This window comes from Pinus tabuliformis, chromosome 3_1 (assembly GCF_031772625.1).
Source record: "Pinus tabuliformis cultivar Carrire ecotype Pingquan chromosome 3_1, CPIR1, whole genome shotgun sequence".
NCBI classification, from domain to species: Eukaryota; Viridiplantae; Streptophyta; class Pinopsida; order Pinales; family Pinaceae; genus Pinus; species Pinus tabuliformis.
Window position 1 is genome coordinate 59551283 of NC_142301.1, and position 20432 is coordinate 59571714.

The following is a 20432-nucleotide window of genomic DNA, read 5'->3' on the forward strand; positions in this document are numbered from 1 at the left end:
CGCATAATCCTAATTCACAACATTCTTCCTCTGTCTCATGTCGATGATGTGGGAAACACTATGGCCCACCTTCGATCAAGGTCACTTCCTGTCGACTTCAGCTCATTATCCAGGAAGTTGATCTAGAGACTCCTTTTTGGTGCCTTGGAGCCTGCATGCCTCAATGGCAAGTTCCTCGTGTTCGACGCAAGGTTTTCATCATTGCCCTCCGATCGAATGGTTCTATGGGTGTTCGATGCCAGCTCACTGATTCATACGTCGTAGATTGTACCTATAGTACCTTGAGGGCCATTGTCATTATTGGTGGTACCTCTCGCATCTGTTAACAGCTTTCACTATTGGCTGGTAATCAGACGATGTTCCTGCATGTTCGACTTCAACTTCTATATTCGCATGCTTGAACTTGTACTTTGTTCGGGTCGAGATGGAGTGCAAGACCCTGGATTTTGTCTATTGGAGTCCAAGCTGCGATTTTGCGGATTATTATGATTATTACATGACTCATTCACTGGATGGCTGCGACCATGCCTGAGTCTATTCATCGATCCTCACTGGATGGCTGCGCCCATACCTTGGATCTAGATTATTGTGTACTCTGTTATGGATGGCTGCGCCCATACCACATATATCATGTACTTGAGATTTCAGTTGTACTTCTCCACGCAGGCTTTCCGACGGCGGTGTGTTCGGTTGCACATATTCTTGTAAAGCATTTCACCCCTCTCTCTCTCTCTCTCGGGCCTCATGCTTTAGGGGGCATCTGTTACACAGTAATTTGTCATCGTTTGTCACCGTCCCTGTTACCCCTCTCCCGCACTTTGGAGGACTCATTCCGGGACCTGTGAGAAGTGACATGACCTGAAAGCACTTGCACTATATCCCCCTAAGTATGAACTTCATATGCCCTGAAGACGTCTTCTGCAAAATACCCATAAAAAGAGCCCTTTTTCCATTGGCACGGTTCCACAGTGTATCACTCGCGCCAATGGGGGAAATCCTCCAAAGAGGGCACGCCAGCTGGCGCTCTGTCTCAGAGTCGCACTCGCGCCAGCCAAGTTGGGTAAAGTTTTTAACAAACAAACTTGCGAAGCTTCTTCCTAACCCACTCATGAACTAAATCTATGTTGAGTTGCTATGGTTGGGCTTCGAATCTCCATAGAAGGGAAGTAGTTTTCCACCTCTCATGGAAGCTTCTTAGTGATAAATCCAATCCCATGGATGTTGTGGTTGATCTTATCTCCTTCCCCTCTATCTATAAAAGCTTGTCCTTTTGCCTTTGGCAAGCTAGTGCTAGTGATAGTAAGAATTCCAAAAGTCCAAGAGATTGATGCTGCAAGAGCCTTCGTTGCACCCATAAGGCCAAATCTAAGCAAGGAGATTCTTGTGACCAAAGAGAGAGAGGCTTGTTCCTAATCCCAACAAGCTTTGCAAGATATGTGTTTCTGATCACCCAACCAAAGGAGGATTCGACGTCAGAACTATGGTTGTATTCTTCTTTGTTGTTTATCAATAATAGATGACTATCATTATGGTTCCACTCGTATTGTCTCTTGTAATGATGTTTGAGTTATATCTTTTCTGACCGATATATAATTGCATCTATTGGATTTTATGCTTGTATTTGTGTTGTTCTTTGCATGTGCAGGTGTCCATTCATGGAGATCGTGGGGATCGTGACCGGCCGGAGCAAAGGAACGAGAGCGGTGACTCTTCTGCAAATACTAGCGTTGGAACCCAAGTAGGCTCTCATCATTGACCTTTAATTTGCAATTAGGAACTTGCGTGATAGCATTGTTTGATTGTTGCTAGACCCGGTCTGGGCTAGTAGGGATTGCCTCTATCTGCAAAGGGGATTTACCTCCACAACACTAGTATTAGGAACCACATCCATTAATCAAGGTATTTTGGCGGGGAAATATTCCTCCTTTCATGGGGAATGATTCCTAATAATTTTTTATAAGTACCAAGTCGAATTTTCCTCTAGAGGTTGATTTTTCTTAGCCTTCTTATGGAGAGAACTCGTATTTTATAGCTCCATTTTCATTTCTTGCAAGGATGTAATTGTATTGATGGAAATAATGAAGATTGGTGCCATGTTCAGCTTCTAAATATTGGTCTCCTTCATAGGAATTTGAGTTTCTTTGGGCTTGGCCATCCCATGAGCCTCAGATCCCTTTTGTATCATTTATTTTTCTTCTTTTCACTTCTTATTCACATGCATCTCTTGTTCTTGTTTTTTTCTTTCTATTTCTACATTTAGTATTAATGATTTCTTGTTGTAAGATTGGGTTAAATGGTTGAAGTAAGTTATTTTGTAGGATCAAAAGAATGATTTCATCATTATAATAGCTTTGGAAGTTCATAGTAGTCATTGAGCTACTTGGATTAGCTTGCTTATTCCCAAATCTAGATTTCTGGAAGTCCCTTGTGGTAAATAACAGTAAATTTATGCTATTTTTTAGAGCGTGCTAGTGAGCTTCAATTGAGTTGATTTCACTTGCATTAGATCACAAAAAAATTCTAGTTAATAACAAAAATTACCTCATTGCATTTGCACTTGATTAGGTAAAGTATCTGATAGATTTACTAGCTCACTAGTTCTCGAATTTCTAGATTTTAGACTAGTAATTTTCTGCTATTTTTTAGCATGGGTTAATAGAGGTCTTTTTGAGTGATTCCACTTGGATTAGAGACCTAAAACATCCTAGTAAATAAAAAAAACTGTCCCATCCAATTTGGATTTTATTTTTTTGGTCATTCAGTGAATTATAGTTTCCTGTAGTACTCTTCCAACGTGTATATATTTGTCTAGATTCGCACAAGAAGCTTGGTTATGATCCCTTAGGGTTGAATCAAGGCCCCTAGGCTCTAAATCAATTATTAGGGAATACTAAAGACCACTTAGGACTTTTCTCTTTACCCATGCAAAACATTTCAGCAATTTGGGCTAATGGACAGATTTATGGATTGAATAATACAATGATGATTTTCTTGATTGCCACATCCAATGAACTCTGTTAATGGATCTAAACTCTTTGAAATGTAATGGTTGAAATTTAGTTCATGATCTTTAATTTATGCAATTAGAATAGGTTTCTTTCCTTGTATTTTCTTTCTTGCAATAGGTTAAGGCTTCCGTTTCGAGCATTTCATTTTCTGCAATTAGTTTAGGATTTGACTTCAGTACATGCACTCCATTACATCATGATAGCAAAGGAAGGACACATTGTATGCTGCACATATAGTGCCAATACCTCTTAAGTTTGTATGAACCCCAGGTTGGTAATTAAAGTTGGTAGCCTTGAGAGTTGCAGCATTCTTGTTGCAATACCGAGGCTCATCACCCATAAGAGTCCAAAGATCTATAGTTCCCTTGGACTAATAAAATACAATGAATAAGCTCAGGAACACATACACGAATCCATTCATTTACTTAGGAACCTTACAATAAAATTAACATTCCTTAAGCATGCAGGAAATAACATTCCATATTAGATCACACGCATAACTGACACATTAAATCCTACAAAAACAAGAAATCACATTCCACAACATACCATAAGCATTGAATTGACACATTGAAACAATACCAAAATAGACCTTAAGCCCACACATTTAAAATATGCTTGAAATTCAAGGTGCAAAGCTTGAGTATACTTATTTGATTAAATGTGCTCAATAATTGAGATTGGGAATTCAACTCTCCAACCAACCTTAAACACACTACAACTAAGCCTGTTTTGCAGTACTCACCCTCGAGCCAAATTCCAGAGCTTGAGGAGGAGTGGTTAACACTCAATTGTTCTCAATAGTTTGCCACTGTCATTTCATAGGGCTTGATCTAGGTTAGCCTCATCATAAGTGTCTTGATAAACATAGAGAATCAAATCTCTAGTCGAGTGGCATAATTTTCATTATTGTATGGGAAAGTTCCTCAGTGGAAAGCTACTGATAAATCAGTAGGTTCTTGAGACCACATGCTTCCTAGTGGTATTCCTTAGCCTCAAGCAAACCATTGTTCAACCTCAGTAACTTTAACTCAGTCATCCTTCATCACAGGGGTCCCTTGTTTCACAAAGAATCACATCTCTAAATCAAGAGAAAAATCTTGTCATAGCATGGGAAGGTTCCTCAGTGGAAATCTATTGAACAATCAATAGGTTCTTTAGACCTCAAGATTTCTCATGGTTTCTTCAATCCTTAAAGAAAACCACTTTTTTGGTTTCTTTAGCCCTTAGGCAAGCCACTGCTTAATTTCAAGAGTAGGAGTGTAACACCCTCCCCGCACACTTACCCAAGTTCATTGGTCCGCCAGGTAAATATGTGACAAGGAGTTATTATGATATGGATCAACTTCCTAGGTATTGTTAAGGAAGTGGAATCATTGAACCAAAACTTTATTGACCTTCCTCAGGAGCTACAGGACCCCTAAGAGCTAAACAACCACTCCAGGTGCCCAAACCCTCAACTAATTTGCTTTTTCACTGACCTAGGCTTCCTGTTGCATGCATAACAAGGCAAGCCAGTGAATTTAATCCTCTAGGTGAATGGATAACCCTGCCTCCTAATGACTGTAGTCAAATAATACTCTAATTTACTTAGTTCTATGCCTATGACCCCAATATTTGAGCCACTTTTTCAAGGCTAGGATCCAGACCTCTGCCCATAACTTGATATAACTTTCCATAATGATAATATGCATCAAGAAAAAGACAAAAACTTGACCTAACAAGGCCTAAACATGACAGACATTCCATCAAACACATTGTGAACATGTAATCTACAGCTCATATCTACGTATATGAACATAAGGGTCTCATGCTTATCTAATAATCATCAAGAAGGTATGATGCCCTCTCATAATAGCTACAATAAAATCTATTATGTCATGAATTCATTAACCATTCAGTTAATAATCAAAACATGATGAGAACCATAACTAAATTTTTTTCATAAAACAATGCTTATAACCAACATATAACTAGAATAATAACAATGATAGAACAACCATCAAAACCACATAATAACAAATATAAATACGCATAAAATACAAGAGTAAAAGGGCTCTTATTAACATATGCAAAATCCAACCAAGTCAGGGACTTCCATGTACCACTCAACCATAGATTAGGATGAAACAAATCTTTCTTTCAACCAATCACCCCCGTACCATATTCCAAGCATGAATGTGGGACTTACAACAAAACATCTAGGGCTTCCTCAGGATTTACTGCATATCTTACCATTACCGGTCAAGGGATTTCTAGGCCCGAAACCCTCATCTATACAACTAGGCTTTACCTCAATCCCACTATTACCAATCAAGGGATTCCTAGGCCAAAAAATAAACATACACTACCAGGATTTACCACAATCCCACCAAAACTGGTCAAGGGATCACTAGGCCCTAAACAAGCATGGATGCCTCTAGATTTCTTCACCAATACCTTGACTAGTTTTCTCGTCTCCACCCTTAGGCTTTACTTTGTATCCCACCATTATTGGTCAAGGGATTCCTAGGCCCTTGGGAATTTTCCTGAGACCACCTCACTTGATTCCAAAACCATTCGACAATCCAGCTCAACCAAATGAAAGAACCCCATCACACCATGGCTATCCGAAAATGAAAAGGCAAAGCTGAAACCACTGTCACACCTGAAAAATCCCATGCCAATGACAGCAAGAGAATCAAATACACACATGCATGTACCATGCATGCCAAAACTAGCAAGGAAATCATACATGCAACTCGATACCTACAAGTAATCTTGTTGTAGCCGCTTGATCTAATTCTTCCTTGCTTGATCTTTGTTTCCCTTTTATTTATTTTTCTTCCTTTTCCTTCCTTTCTCCAATGCTAGAGTGCTCCAAGAATGCTCTAAGTGTGCAAGAGTATGAGAGAATAAAGAGAGCTCCAAAATTGAACTGACAAAAGGTTGTGAACTGATCCTCATAAGCCTTTTTATCATTGAGGCCTCTATTTTTTTCAATTTCCATTATTTTTCCTTCATTTTCCTCCTCACATGCAACCTGTGACCTTTCACCTTCCTTTTCTCCTATTTTCCATTATTTTCATAAATAAATGCCAATTAATGCCTCTTTTCCTTTTCAAAGCCTTTGCCATTGCCTTTGTCAATTTCCTCTTAGCCATAATAAACCAAATGAACACCCACTAGGATTTTTTGCCCAACATTCAACTTGGAATACATGTCCCATGACCTTGGTCTTATTTTTCCTTTATTAACTTTATTACATGAACTTTTAACCCAATGTTATTTCAAACCCTTCCCCCTTAGGGGAACACTATCCTCGGTGTTCAATGACACCTTTAACCAGCAAGACCGCTAAAAACCAAAACATGCTGCCCATGGAGTTTTATAACTTAGCTTGATGCAGTATTTACAATGAACAACCTGCTGAAAAGAAAACCAACATGAAAAACATGAAAACATGACAACCATATCGCATATTGGAGCTTCATAACAAAACTTGTTGTTGTATTTACAACAACAACAATACATAAATATCTACATATACTAAAACTCATTTGCATTCACCAGAAAATAATGAAGAATACATATCCCACATCTCATAATCCATCTCCCATGTAGCTTCATCAGGCCTAAAGTGCTTCCACTACACTTTAACTTGCTCGATTTCTCAGTTCGGAGCATGAGTTGTTTCCGGTGCAAAATGCACTAAGGTTCTGACTATAATTCTCCTTCTGGCTCCACCTACAATACAAACCAATCGATCATATGATCAATATCCTTTATATATATCTTAAGCAAGGAAACATGAAAGACATCATGGCCTTTCATTGTCGAAGGCAGTGCGATTCTGTAGGCCACTAGTCCAATCCTCTCAAGGATCTTGAAAGGCTCACAATACCGAGGTGCAAACTTTGCACATGACATAATCCTCAAGGATCTCTTCTTGGGCTTGATGCACAAGTACACCTATTCCCCAATCTAAAATTCCTTAAACAACCAGTGATGATATGCTTAGCTCCTTTGTTTGTCATGTATTGCCTTTAGATTCTTCTTGATAACCTACATCTTAGGTTCCATCTCTGCCAACATGTCTGGTTCAATCAATACCTTATTCACTGGGTCACTTTAGCTGATAGGAGTATTACAACTCCTCCCATAGAGTGCCTCAAATAGACTCATATTCAGTGACTCATGATACCCATTGTTGTAAGAAAACTCCACCAATGGAAGATATTCTTCCTGCTTTCACTATTGATGCATAACATACATTCTCAACATGTCCTCCAAGATCCTGTTGACCCTCTCTGTTCGCCCATCTGTCTACAAATGATAAGTTGTGTTGAAGGCCAACTATGTACCCAAACTTGCAAATAACTTCTTCTAGAACCTAGAAGTGAACTTAGCATCCCTGTTTGACACAATCTTCTTAGGAATACCATGCAATCTCACTATCTCCCTGATGAAGACCTATGTTAACTCACTAGCTAAACAAGTAGACTTATTTGGAATAAAATGAGTTACCTTAGTCAACTTGTTAACCACAACCATGTTGGAATCATGTTGTCTAGATGTCCTCAACAGACCTGCAATGAAGTCCATGGAAATGGCCTCCCATTTCCACTCTGGAATCAAAATTGGTTGTAGTAGACCACTTGGATGCTTACATTATGGTTTTAACTGTTGACAATCCAAGCACCTAGACACAAACTATGCCAACTCCTTATTAATATTCGACTAATAGTAGAATTTATTCACAGTGGTCAATGTCTTTTGATATCCCAAGTGACCTGAATACAACTTAACATGACATTACCTCAAGATAAGCTTCTTGACTTCACTATTCTCTGGCACATAGATCTTGTCCCTAAATCTCACCAAACCATTTATCATAAGATGATAATCTACATCTTGTTCACCTGTACCCTGCTATTGTAACCTATGTTTAAGCTCCGTGTACTTGTCATCTTGTTGTACTACCTGCAATATCTGATCTTGTAAACTTGTCCCATATGAGCTCATATATGTTATGTGATTCACCTATATTCTTCTGCAAAGAGCATCTGCAACCATGTTCTCCTTACCCCTGATGTACCTGATCTCAAAGTCAAACTCACTGATCGTGGCCAACCATCTAACTTGCCTGAAATTCAGATTCATTTGGTCAAACAAGTACCTCATCCCACTGTGATCACTCATCAAAATGGACCTCCTGCCAATAATATAGTGCCTCCACATCTTCAAAGCATGAATGATTGTTTCCAACTCAAGATCATGTGTCACATAGTTCTACTCGTGCTCATTTAATTTCCTTGACTCGTAGCATACCATTTGTCCCTCTTGCATGAGGAATCCACCAAGTCCTCTCTTGCAATCATTTGCACACACCACAAACTTTTTATCTGGATCTTCAATCTTAAGAACTAGAGCATTTGTCAACAATTGCTTCAACTACTTAAAAATCATTACACATTCTTCTATCCATTCAATTTTCTTTTCCTTTCTCTGCAATGATGTCATAGGATAGGAAATCCATGAAAAAAATCCTTATGAACATCCTGTAGTAACCTACTAATCCCATGAATGATCTGACCTCATCCACTTTCCTAGGAGCTGCCCATTCTATGATAGTTCTTATCTTTTCTGGATCCAATGCTATGCCTTCCTTGGAAACAAAATGCCCCAAGTAATGTACCTATGTCTGAAAGAAACTGCATTTACTAAGCTTGACATGCAACTGATGCTCTCTTAGCAACTTCAATATTGTTGCTAAGTGTTCAACATGCTCTTCCTCATTATTAGAATATATCAATATATCATCAATACATACAATAACAAACTTATCCAAACAAGGACACAATACACTATTCATTAAACACATGTAAGTAGTTGGAACATTAGTCAAACCAAAAGGAACTATAACAAACTCATTATTCCCATACTTGGTCCAGAAAGTAGTCCTATAGATGTCCCCTTCTTTGATGCGTACATAATGATAACATGAGCTCCAATCAATCTTTGAGAACACTGTTTCTCCCTTCAGATGATCAAACAAGTCATTGATCCTCAACAACGTATACCTATTCTTGATGGTCACCTTGTTCATCTGCCTATAATCAATCCAAAATCTAAGAGTACCATCCTTCTTCTTCACAAACAATACCGGTGCACCCCACTATGATACACTTGGCCTATTGTATCCCTTATCAAAAATTTTCTTCAACTGCAACTTCAATTCCATTGACTCTGGAGTGCTCATCCTGTATGGTGCCTTTGATGTTGGTGTTACCCCCGGTACCACCTCAATAGAAAATTCCACTTCCCTATGAGGTGGCAACTCTGAAATCTCAGATGAGAATACATCTTGAAATTGTTGCAAGACCGGTTACCTCTTCAAGACTTTTGCATCCTCAACATGCTTACCTTTGTCACTGGAGACATGAACTGCAAATAACACACATCCTATGACTACACTTCACCTGCATAGCTATAACCATTCTAAATGATGATGCCTGCTTCTTACCCTGTAATATTCTTCGTTCTCCATTGTCATCCAGACACTCAATAACCTTTTCATAACAATCCACCTTAGTCTTGTGAAGATACAACCAATACATACTCAAAATCATATTGTATTATCCCATTGGAAGTACATTTAGATGTGCTAATGTAGGAATACCATTCAACTCAAATGCATAAGTTCTTACCCAATGATGAACTCTCTTCTTAGTACCTGTATCCAACTTGATCCAAAATGGATCTAACATAGACTTCTAAGTCTATGAATTTTCCTCACAGAGGAAAAATTAAAGTCATTGGATGATTTTGAAAATAGTCTCATTTCATAGATTGTTTCATTCTAAATCCAAAGCAATTTGAATGGGCCAAGACAGACTCTGGACGAAGGAGTTATTGTAAAAAGAAAATTGCACATTGTCCTTTGAAAAGGAGGCATTTTCTTGTTAATGGGACTTAATGGAGAATATGCATCTCTTAAAGAAAATGGCATTAGAAAGGTTTAAACAGTGGAACAGCAAGCCTTAAGGGCTCCCCGATAGCGATCTCCAATAGATCGCATCGGAGGAAGGCTTTCACGTGACATCAGAACCCTGGGTAGGCCAATTAGCAATATTCTGATGTTGCGACGTGCAACAAAGCGATCGAAGATAGAGCGAAATGGAAGCAGAACCAAGAAACTATATTCCACAGCCTAGAACCCTTATTGGATCCGTACTACATATTAGATCAGAGCATTGAAGGGATAAAGGCCTAGCAGGAGGACAATGCAACTATGCAATATGCGATAGCGCCGATCGGCGATCGGTGAATCGCATCGCAACAATACAAGGGCTAGTGCACATACGACAATGCGATTGCGATCAGCGATCAAGGCGCGAACCCGATAGAGTAAGGGATGCGATTGCATATTATTTGAAGTCCGGATTTTCAAATTTTCAATGTATTCCCGTGTATTGATGTTTTTGGCCATTTCTTGGGTTTTAAGCATTCTGCCTGTGCGATTGCGATTTGTGATGACAAGATGGACCCAATAGGTTTATCAATGTGATTGAATGCATTTTGAGTTCCAGTTAAATGGATCATGATGCGTTTTCCTGTGTATTTCCGTTATTTGGCTATTTCGGCCAGAGGAAGGCAAAACGATCAGGTGGCCATGCCCGCTAGTTCCTTTCCATTTGTAAACAGATTCTTGTAATGAAATAGTCGGTCTTCAATGATGGAGGCGACTATAACTGATGTATTAAAAAAATCACCGGGAGCTCAATTGATAGGGTAGTTGAAGGTTGCTGAGATTCGCTTGGAGGTCGAGCGAACCATTGATAACGCAGAGAGCCGTAGAGCCGACAATTCGCAGAGAGCCACCATAGGTTGGGAGGACAGCGAAAGATCCACCAAAGGTTGGAGCCTTGATAGAGGATATCCACCAGAGCTGCAGAGCCAAAGTGCTTGACAGAGGCAGAGCCACCAGAGGTTGGAGACAATGCCACAGAGCTCAAAACAGACTTCTAAGAGCCATGATGCTGAAGTAAAGTTTCAGAACAACAAAGAGATAAAATGATCAAGCTATTGCTGGTGTTTGATATGTGCTGAAGATAAAAGAAGGAATCCTAGAGACAATAAAAGAATTATGAGGGAGTTGGTGCAATCCAGGAGCTCGAGATAGCCTGAAGCGTTGATTGAAGGAATATAGTCCAGAGAAGCCTAGATCTATCTGCAGAGTATGGATAGCCAGCGGGATAAGATGGTATTCTAAGCCCATAGGTACAATTGTAAACCTATGGAGTTAAGTGTGGAACTTGTAAAAGAAGCATTACCATAATCCCAAAGAGCCTAGTCGAGTTGATTAGAGCTCAAGGAGATGTAGCCCAAGATATTAGGGTCAACTCCATATTATATTGTTGTCTTACGTGTTTGTTTATTTGCTGCATTTTACTGTTATGTGTGTTTATATATTAGTTTAAGCAAATAAAATTAAGGCAATTAAGCAATTAAAAGCAAACACAAGCATACACCTGTTTCAAGTTCTTTTAATTCCGCAAATTATCAATCATAAGCATAGATCTTGGAAATTGTTTAAGCTTTGGAGTGAGAGAGGTTCTTGTAAGCTAACAAGAAGCCTTTAGGTCCCCATTTTAGATCACAACTGCACTAAATAAGACTCTGTATGCACTTCTTTTCTCAAACCACACTTATCCACCAGGTCAAGGTTAACATAACTATAATTAGATCCAATATCAATCAATATAGAAACAACTTGATAACAAAGTTTACCATCTATATTGATAATAGATGCTTGGTGATCTACCTGTTGGTTATCCAAGTTGCATAGATATGAGGAATACTCTACCCAACATCCCCAACTATCTGTGCTTCCTGTGCAATGTAGATCTGAGGCCTACCATCCTAATACAGTGGACAATCCCTCTTGAGATGCTCCTTGCCACATATCCAACACTGCAACTGTCCCCTATCACTACCTCTATTTTACTACTCTCTAGGTTGTGACCCATGTCCCTTCTCAATTGTATTAAACTTCTTGTAAGGAACAAAATTCTCTTTCTCACCTGCATCCTGAGGTCTTGTTCACTTCAGTGTCCATTTACCTTTAGTATTGTCTTTCCCTTTCCAACCCTGCTAAGACTCTGTCTTACGCTTCGATTGCTCATAATAGTGTTTCAACTTCCCAATGACTTCTTCTAGTGACCGAAGCTCATCATACTCAATCTAATCCTTAAATGCTAATGGTAATCCACTGAAAAATCTCTAAACTTTGGCTTTCTCATCCTTAAGATACGATACATACCTTAATAACTCCAGGAACTTAGTCGTGTACTCCTCATCTATCATCAATCCCATATTTAACTCATAGAACTCCTTGGCTTTACTATCATAGTACCTCTCTGACAAGTACTTCTTTCAGAAAATCCTTTTGAACTCATGCCAACTCAACTCCTCTGTCCTGATGTCTCTAAAGCACTTCACATATTCCCACGAGATGTTTGCTTTCCCTTTAAGGATGAAAATATTTATCCTAGCCTTCATGTTCTTTGTGTAATCATGCAAGTCAAAGAACTTATTCATCCTAAGTAACCATGCCTCTACATCCTATAACTTCTTTAATTCTCCATCAAATGTAGGTGACTTGGCTTTCTTGAACTTATTTAACAAATATCCCTTTTCATTCCTCTTGTAAAGATGATAGTGATGATGACCATGATACTTATTTGAACCATAACTAGAATAAAACTCATCTCCATCACCTCTCATGTATCTAGGAACCTGCCATCTCTAACTATGTCATCTCTATCCGACCTATACCTACCATGAGACCTACTGCCATATGCCCCATTAGTCCTGTCCTCCGGCCCATAACTGATCTATGGTTGTCCATATTTTTGCAAATATGATAAGTTCTTAAGGGTTACTGCATTGACCTCTGCTTGTTTCTCCTATGCCCTGGCAAGTCTATCTTGTGATTGAATGATCCTGTCACTATCTGCTTTGCAACTTCTTATCTTTGCCTTCAAACTTATCAAGGTTTCCGCTATGTTAGGAGAGTACCCATCACCATATTGCTCATCTGATCAGTAAGGAGAGTCTCGTGAACTATAATCCACTGTTTTTCTAGTCATCTTTGATCTTCTACTTCCTGCAAGTATATCATGTCAAATAAACCAAACATAAACATAACCCACATACCTCAGTATAGTTCATAGGAGGATATATCATCTGCAAGATAAGCCAGATTAGCATGATACATGTATAAGCATAATGATAACAATATATCAGCATCATGCATGACAATATCAACTGCATACAATGACCTCATGCATGACAACCATACCCATAACAATGCATGCATAACAACATATAGACACTGGCATGCATTCATGACAAACACATCCCAACAGCAACATCAACAACTTCTACATGTCAACACAATTGTAACAATGACTGCCACCATGCATACATAATGACATATACAATCTTCATGCATGCATGACAAAAACATTATATCCATCAAGTCCAAGTGTTGAACCATGCTCTAGTACCACTCGGTGGTATCATATATCATCCAAAGAGAATGAAAATTTCTCTGATACCACTTTGTAACACCCTCCTCACACACTTACCCAAGTTCATGGTCCATCTGTGTAAAAATGTGACAAATATTTACTATGATATGACTCAACCTCCTAGGTACAATTAAGGAAGTGGAATCGTCCAACCAAAACTTTATTGACCTTCCTCAGGAGCTATAGGACCCCCAGGAGCTAAACAACCACTCCAGATGCCCAAACCATGAGCTAACTTGCTTTTTCACTAGCCTAGGCTACCAATCACATGCATAACAAGGCAAGGTAGCGACTGTAAGCCTCCAGTCGCATGGATAACCCTACCTCCTAGTGACCGTAGTCTAATTTACTCAGTTTTGTGCCTGCGACCCTGAGATATGAACAACTTTTTTAGGGCTAGGATCTAGACCTCTACCCAGAACTTCATAGAACTTTCCATAATGATAAGATGCATCAAGACAAAGATAGATATACAAAACTTAGACAAAAAATTGACCTAACAAGGCCTCACCATGACAGGCATTTTGTCAAAGACATTGTGAACATGTAATCTATAGGTCATTCTACATATCTAAACATAAGGGTCTCATACTTATTTGACAATAATTAAGAAGGTCTTATGCTCTCTTATAATATCTGCAATAACATCTACTAGGTCAGGCATTCATTAACCATTCATTTCCTAATCAAAACATGATGAGAGCCATAAATAAAGTCTGTCATAAAACTATGTTTATAACCAAAATAATAGCAATGATAGAATAACCATCAAAGGCACATAATAACAAGTATAAATACTCATAAAATATAAGAGGAAAAAATCTCTTATTAACATATGCAAAATCCAACCAAGTCAGGGACTTCCATGTACCACCCGACCATAGATTGAGCTAAACCAAATCTTTCTTTCAGCCAATCACCCATGTTCCATATGCCAAGCATGAATGTGGGACTCGCAACAAAACTATTAGGGCTTCCTCAGGCTTTATCGCATATCCTGCCATTACCAATCAAGGGATTTCTAGGCCTGAAGCCCTCATATATACAACTAGGCTTTACCACAATCCTGCCATTACTAGTCAAGGGATTCCTAGGCCAAACAATAAACATACACTACGAGTATTTACCGCAATCCTGCTAAAACTGGTCAAGGAATCACTAGGCGCTAAACAAGCATGGATTCCTCCGAATTTATTCACCAATACCTTGAGGAATTTTCTCGTCTCCAGCCTCAAGCTTTACTGTGTATCTTTCCATTACCGATCAAGGGTTTCCTAGGCCCTTGGGAATTTTCTTGAGACCACCTCACTCGATTCCAAAACTATCTGACAATCTAGTTCAACCAAATCAAAGAACCCCATCGCGCCATGTATTTATGGAAAATTGTAAGGCAAAGTTGAAACCATTGTCACACCTAGCGAATCCCATGCCAACAACAACAAGATAACCAAATACACAGGCATGTGTGTATTTAGCAAGGTAACCATACATGCAACTTGATACCTACAAGTAATCCTGTTATAGATGCTTGATCCAACTCTTCCTTGCTTGATCTTTACTTCCCTTTACTTTCTTGTCTTCCTTTGCCTTCCTTTCTCCAATGCTAGAGTTCTCTGAGAATGCTCTAAGTGTGCAAGAGTATGAGAGAATAGAGAGAGCTCCAAAACTAAATTGAAAAAAGGTTGTGAACTGATCCTCATAATCCTTTTTTTATCATCAAGGACTCTATTTTCTTCAATTACCATTATTTTTCCTTTATTTTCCTCCTCACATGCAACTTGTGACCTTTCACCTTCCTTTTCTCCTATTTTCCATTATTTTCATAAATAAATGTGATTAATGCCTCTTTGCCTTTTCAATGCCTTTGCCAATTTCCTCTTAGCCATAATAAACCAAATGAACATCCACTAGGATGTTGTGCCCAAAATTCAGCTTGGAATACGTGTCCCATGACCTTTGTCTTATTTTACCTTTATTAACGTTATTACATGAACTTTTAACTCGGGGTTGTTAGAAGGAGAGCTCAATATGGGAAGGTTCCACAATTGGATAAACTACCACGACAACACAAAGATCATTCGTGTTGGGTATTTCTTTAGAGAGTGCAAGCACTAGTGTTCCCAACCTAGGTCCACACCTGTTGTTTCCTCAACCACACCAAGTACCTGAGAGTCTCTATCGCTTGGCCAGTAGCTTCATCAATCCACAAACTTCCCAGTGGTTTCATCAGTCTTAAGGAAAATCTCACATGGTGGATTCTTCAGCCTTAGACAAGCTACTACTCTCATTCCTTAACTAGCAATCCCTCTTGGGTTTCTTCAACCAGCCTCTTCCTGAGCAACTCTCTTCATTCCCCCTCTATTTTTCCTATTCGACTCTCCACCTTCCTGAATGAAAATCCAATCTTACTAAGAGCCTCTTGGCCTCCCCTTGTTTCCTTCTCCATTCGTCTTTTCACTACCGTGTTGCAACTTTCTTCTTGGTTGCATGTGGGCATGCACTTCCTATTTCTCGTTCTTTAACTTGACCATGGTGGTTTTTCTCTCTTGCATGGTTTACGCAGATCAACCCCCCTTGGACAATGCAACCCATATTCTCCTTTTAATTTTTGTCCTTTCTTAGCTTGCAATTTTCTCCAAAAGACACATGGGCTTGTCCTATAGTTTTCCAATTGAATTTTATACAAACGTCAACCCACTAAAACAACTCAATCAACCCATGACTAATATTTAAAATAACCAATTCCTTAAGAAATCTCGCTCCTCAATCAATGGAATCTGTGTCCCTTTCTCTCAACCATTTTAATTAATGGTTACATAATTACAAAGGAATGTCACAGGGGGAATTAACCCACAATGGATGTCACATAATCTCTCATTGAGAAATCAATGGCTAAGATCACTTACAAACTTTACTAAAAGTCTCAATTATTAGTAATTAATTAATCTAATTCCCTAAATTAAAACTTAGGAAAATAATTAAAATTTATTGATTAATTTAATTAATACATTTCCATTCAAAAGAATAACTTGGGTTTGGAGATATTTTCCGCTCTTGTGTTCCTATCCTCACTTACAACACTTGAGACTATAAGACATGTTCAAGTTGCATCAACTAACACTCCCTCTTAGCGAGGAAGGTGTTCTATGTTGTACACCATCATGCTCCATGTTCACGTCTAGAACACTTGTCACCTTGAGTAACCCATGGCCCATTTCATTATGCCATAACTCGCCTGGACTGTTGCTGCAAACGATGAGTGCAAACTTATCTTCTATCCATCTAGAAAGCTTATCTATGACTATCGTTGTCTGCTTCTCGCCCTTCTTTTCACCTTTGTTCTTGTGCTGACAATTGCTGCAGTAATGGCCAAACTCATGACATCCATAACATTGTCCTTCTTCTTTTCCTCCTTGGAGTTGGACCCTTTACTGGATCCCTTCTTCACTTTTCCCTTTCTCAGAAGAACAACATTCTCGTAGTCATCTCCCTTCTACTCAGAACAACTGCTAGTATCATTATTGACTTTCACAAGGCTCAGTAAAAGCTCCTCCTGTGTAGTTCCACAAGCGGTCCCAGGTAGGAAAATCAAATCTTTCCACTAACCACTTGCATGAAAACATCCCATTGCTTTTGAAACTCATTCAGGGTTGTTCTCACAAGCTCTTCCTCATTGACCTTCTCTCCAATGGTCGTTAGTTCATCTCTGACTCTCCTGATGTGGGTGAGATAACTAAAAATGTTCTCTCCCTTATTTTGTTTAGTGCTTATGAGCTTCTCTCTTAAAAATGATCATTTTTCTATTTATATTTTTATCTTGTAAAAGTTTGTTGATGGAATCCCACATCTTCTTTGTTGTATTTTCTTCTGCCAAATGCAGAACAATGTGATCCTTTACCCCATCTAGAATAATATGCCTTGCCTTGGCATCATCGTGCCGTCCAACCTATCTTGATCCCTCAATCCTACCGAAGCCATTACTGAAGTCCTCAAGAGGAAAAAAAATAATTCTCTTCTACTAGCTAACAAAAGTACATGAAAAACCTCACAGTCTCCCTATGCAAGTGATCTCAGCTTCTCTGAGATTTTTCGCCTTTTTTGGAAAACAATATGGCCTTCACATATGGCCATATTTGGGCAAAACGACCCTCTAGAAACTCTCATGGCTTGACTGAAAATATCAACCTCTCCTGTAGAAAATAACATTGGTAAAATTCCTCCAAGTAAATCTGGAATAAGCTGAAGAAATCATTTAGGGTATTAAACCCTTGGCTTCCTCTTCCAAACCCCTGTGCTGATCTACTTTGATAAAGCTCTGCACTTCAAATCTTCTCTGATACCATGTGAAAAATATCGTTTATTGCAATCAACCGATAATTATCTAATGTATTTAATTATGAGAAAAATGATTTTACTGCAAATACTGAATAAAAAAATGATTGCAATATTCACCAAAATAAATCGCGGAAACTCTGAGAAAAACCAATCACAAAATGGGCACAAATATTTTTGGACAAAACATCTTTGAAAAACCCCAAAGGGAAAACTAGTTCTTCAGATCCGAGGATTTTATTGTTATCTTCAACAAATTTTATAATTGATGAATATTACAATACCGATTGCCAAACCCTGACAAAGCTTCGATAAAATATTTCTTCACCTCCACATGTTGATCTAACCCCTGGAAGACTCATGGCCTCCCTCTGCACCCTGATGCAACCTCACAATGCAAATACGACTTGCATGACCCCACATGTGCAGCTCCTAGAGCCTTTGTTGCTCACGTCCTGGAGGGAAGTATCCTCTTGGATCTTCTGGCAACTTGTATGACCCTTCTAGTAATCTTGTATGCTCTCCTCTTAACAAATATGATCTCCAAAAGAAATCTCACCCTCTCTCAAAGAAAATTTGGCCCTCTTGGAATCCTCATGGCCTCACTAATGCGACCTCCCTATTTGCAGAAAAAATCCAAAAGAATTCCTCATTCGGATCTTGGACACTGGAAGAATACTGAAGAAAGAAAACCCCGTAAAATAATCATTGCTTCAACTGTTGTTGAAACCCTCACTGGTGTCAACCACAATAACATGATCATTGATCGCCAAGGCTACCCATCGATTTCCTTTATAATCTCTCGTTGAGAAATCAATGACCAAGATGTAGATTTGAAATGATCTAATTGATGGCTAAGATCACTTAGAAACTTGACGAGAAGTCTCTAGAGGAAATTTAACCATGTCTTAATTATCACTAATTAATTAATATATTTCCTTGTTAAAACTTGGAAGATAATTAAAATTGATTAAATAATTCAATTAAGACATTTCCATTCAAAGGAATAACTTGGGCTTGGAGATATTTTTTGTTCCTGTGTTCCTAGCCTCATTGACGCCACCTGAGGCTAGAACACATGCCCAGGCTACATCAACCAACACTAAATACCTATACCAATCATAGAAGGTTAAGTGCAACACCCATGAGTTGCTAGAATGGTAGAAGAAAAAAATTGATATGGAAGTGCATATATTTCAAATAAGAGGAAAAATTAAGATGGAATACATTGAGGACTAGTTCGAGATGGAAGATTAATTTTATAACAGGGATTAGGCTTTTAAGAGCCACCCTAGAGCTGTACCTAAATATGCTAGAAGTGGTACAAAACAGAGAAAAATGCACATAAATGGTGATAGTAAATAATCATTTCACCTTAAAAAAACATGAAATAACCCCATGAAAATACTTGTAGAACTAGGTAGGGGGACCTTTTATGTAAGAAGAGAATATAAGCATTGGACAAGGAGGCATACCAACCTAAACGTGATTTTATTTTACCATGTTTGGAGTATATGACCCTACCATTTTTTTACCAAGTAATACTTGAAACACAAACTTGTATGATGAAGAATATCCTACGTGGAAGAAGATTTTAGGTGAATATAGTAGAAGTTCACCAAATATTTTCCGTTAAGGTAGAAATCCTTAATGATGAAATCCAAATGCTTAAATTAAAAGGATTGCAAGCTAACAATGAGTTTGAGTATAGTATGGATACATAAAAAAAATAAAGCCTCACAGAGGAAGGAGGGTATAGTATGGATACATAAAAAAAAACCTCATGGAGGAAGGAGGAAAGCCTCGATGGAATTCAAGGCAGTAGATACTTAGGCAAAGTAGGATGGAATGAATGTGGAAATTATAAAGGATGTCAATGAATTCATAAAACAATGGAATAATATAAGCCAAACATGAAATAGAATAAGGAAGAATTGGAAAAAAAAAGGGCAAGAGAAAGATCAAAACGTTTTTATAAAAAATATAATTCTTCAAAGACAAAAACTCAAAACGGCCTTCTCAAAATCCTCCTTTAAGCATACCCATAGAGAAAACAACATGCCGTAGTATATGCACTAGTCAAGAGAACAATGGAACATAGAGAAAACAACATGCCATACTAGATGCACTAGTCAAGAGAACAATGGAATCATGGGAAGGATGTTTACATTTTATTAAAAGCATAGGAGGAGAGTACACCCCCTCCCCCTTATATATAGATTTGGATATTTACTTCATTCTTTTTCCTCATTGGTTTTGCCATTTTAGTTGAAATTTTTTATAAAAGGTTTTACTATATCTCTTTTTGAAAAGATGTTTCTTTTTAATAATATATTGAAAAGATTAATCTTTCCTAGAAGAGGTATAATAATATATAATGATTCCTTTTAATAATATATTGGTGCCATGTTAGTAGTTCGGGTGGTTTCGAGGATGATTTGTTATCGCCTCCACCCAAATTCAATTACAAGGGATATGTTTGACCTCTTATGATAGGGTTCAAAGATTAAGCACC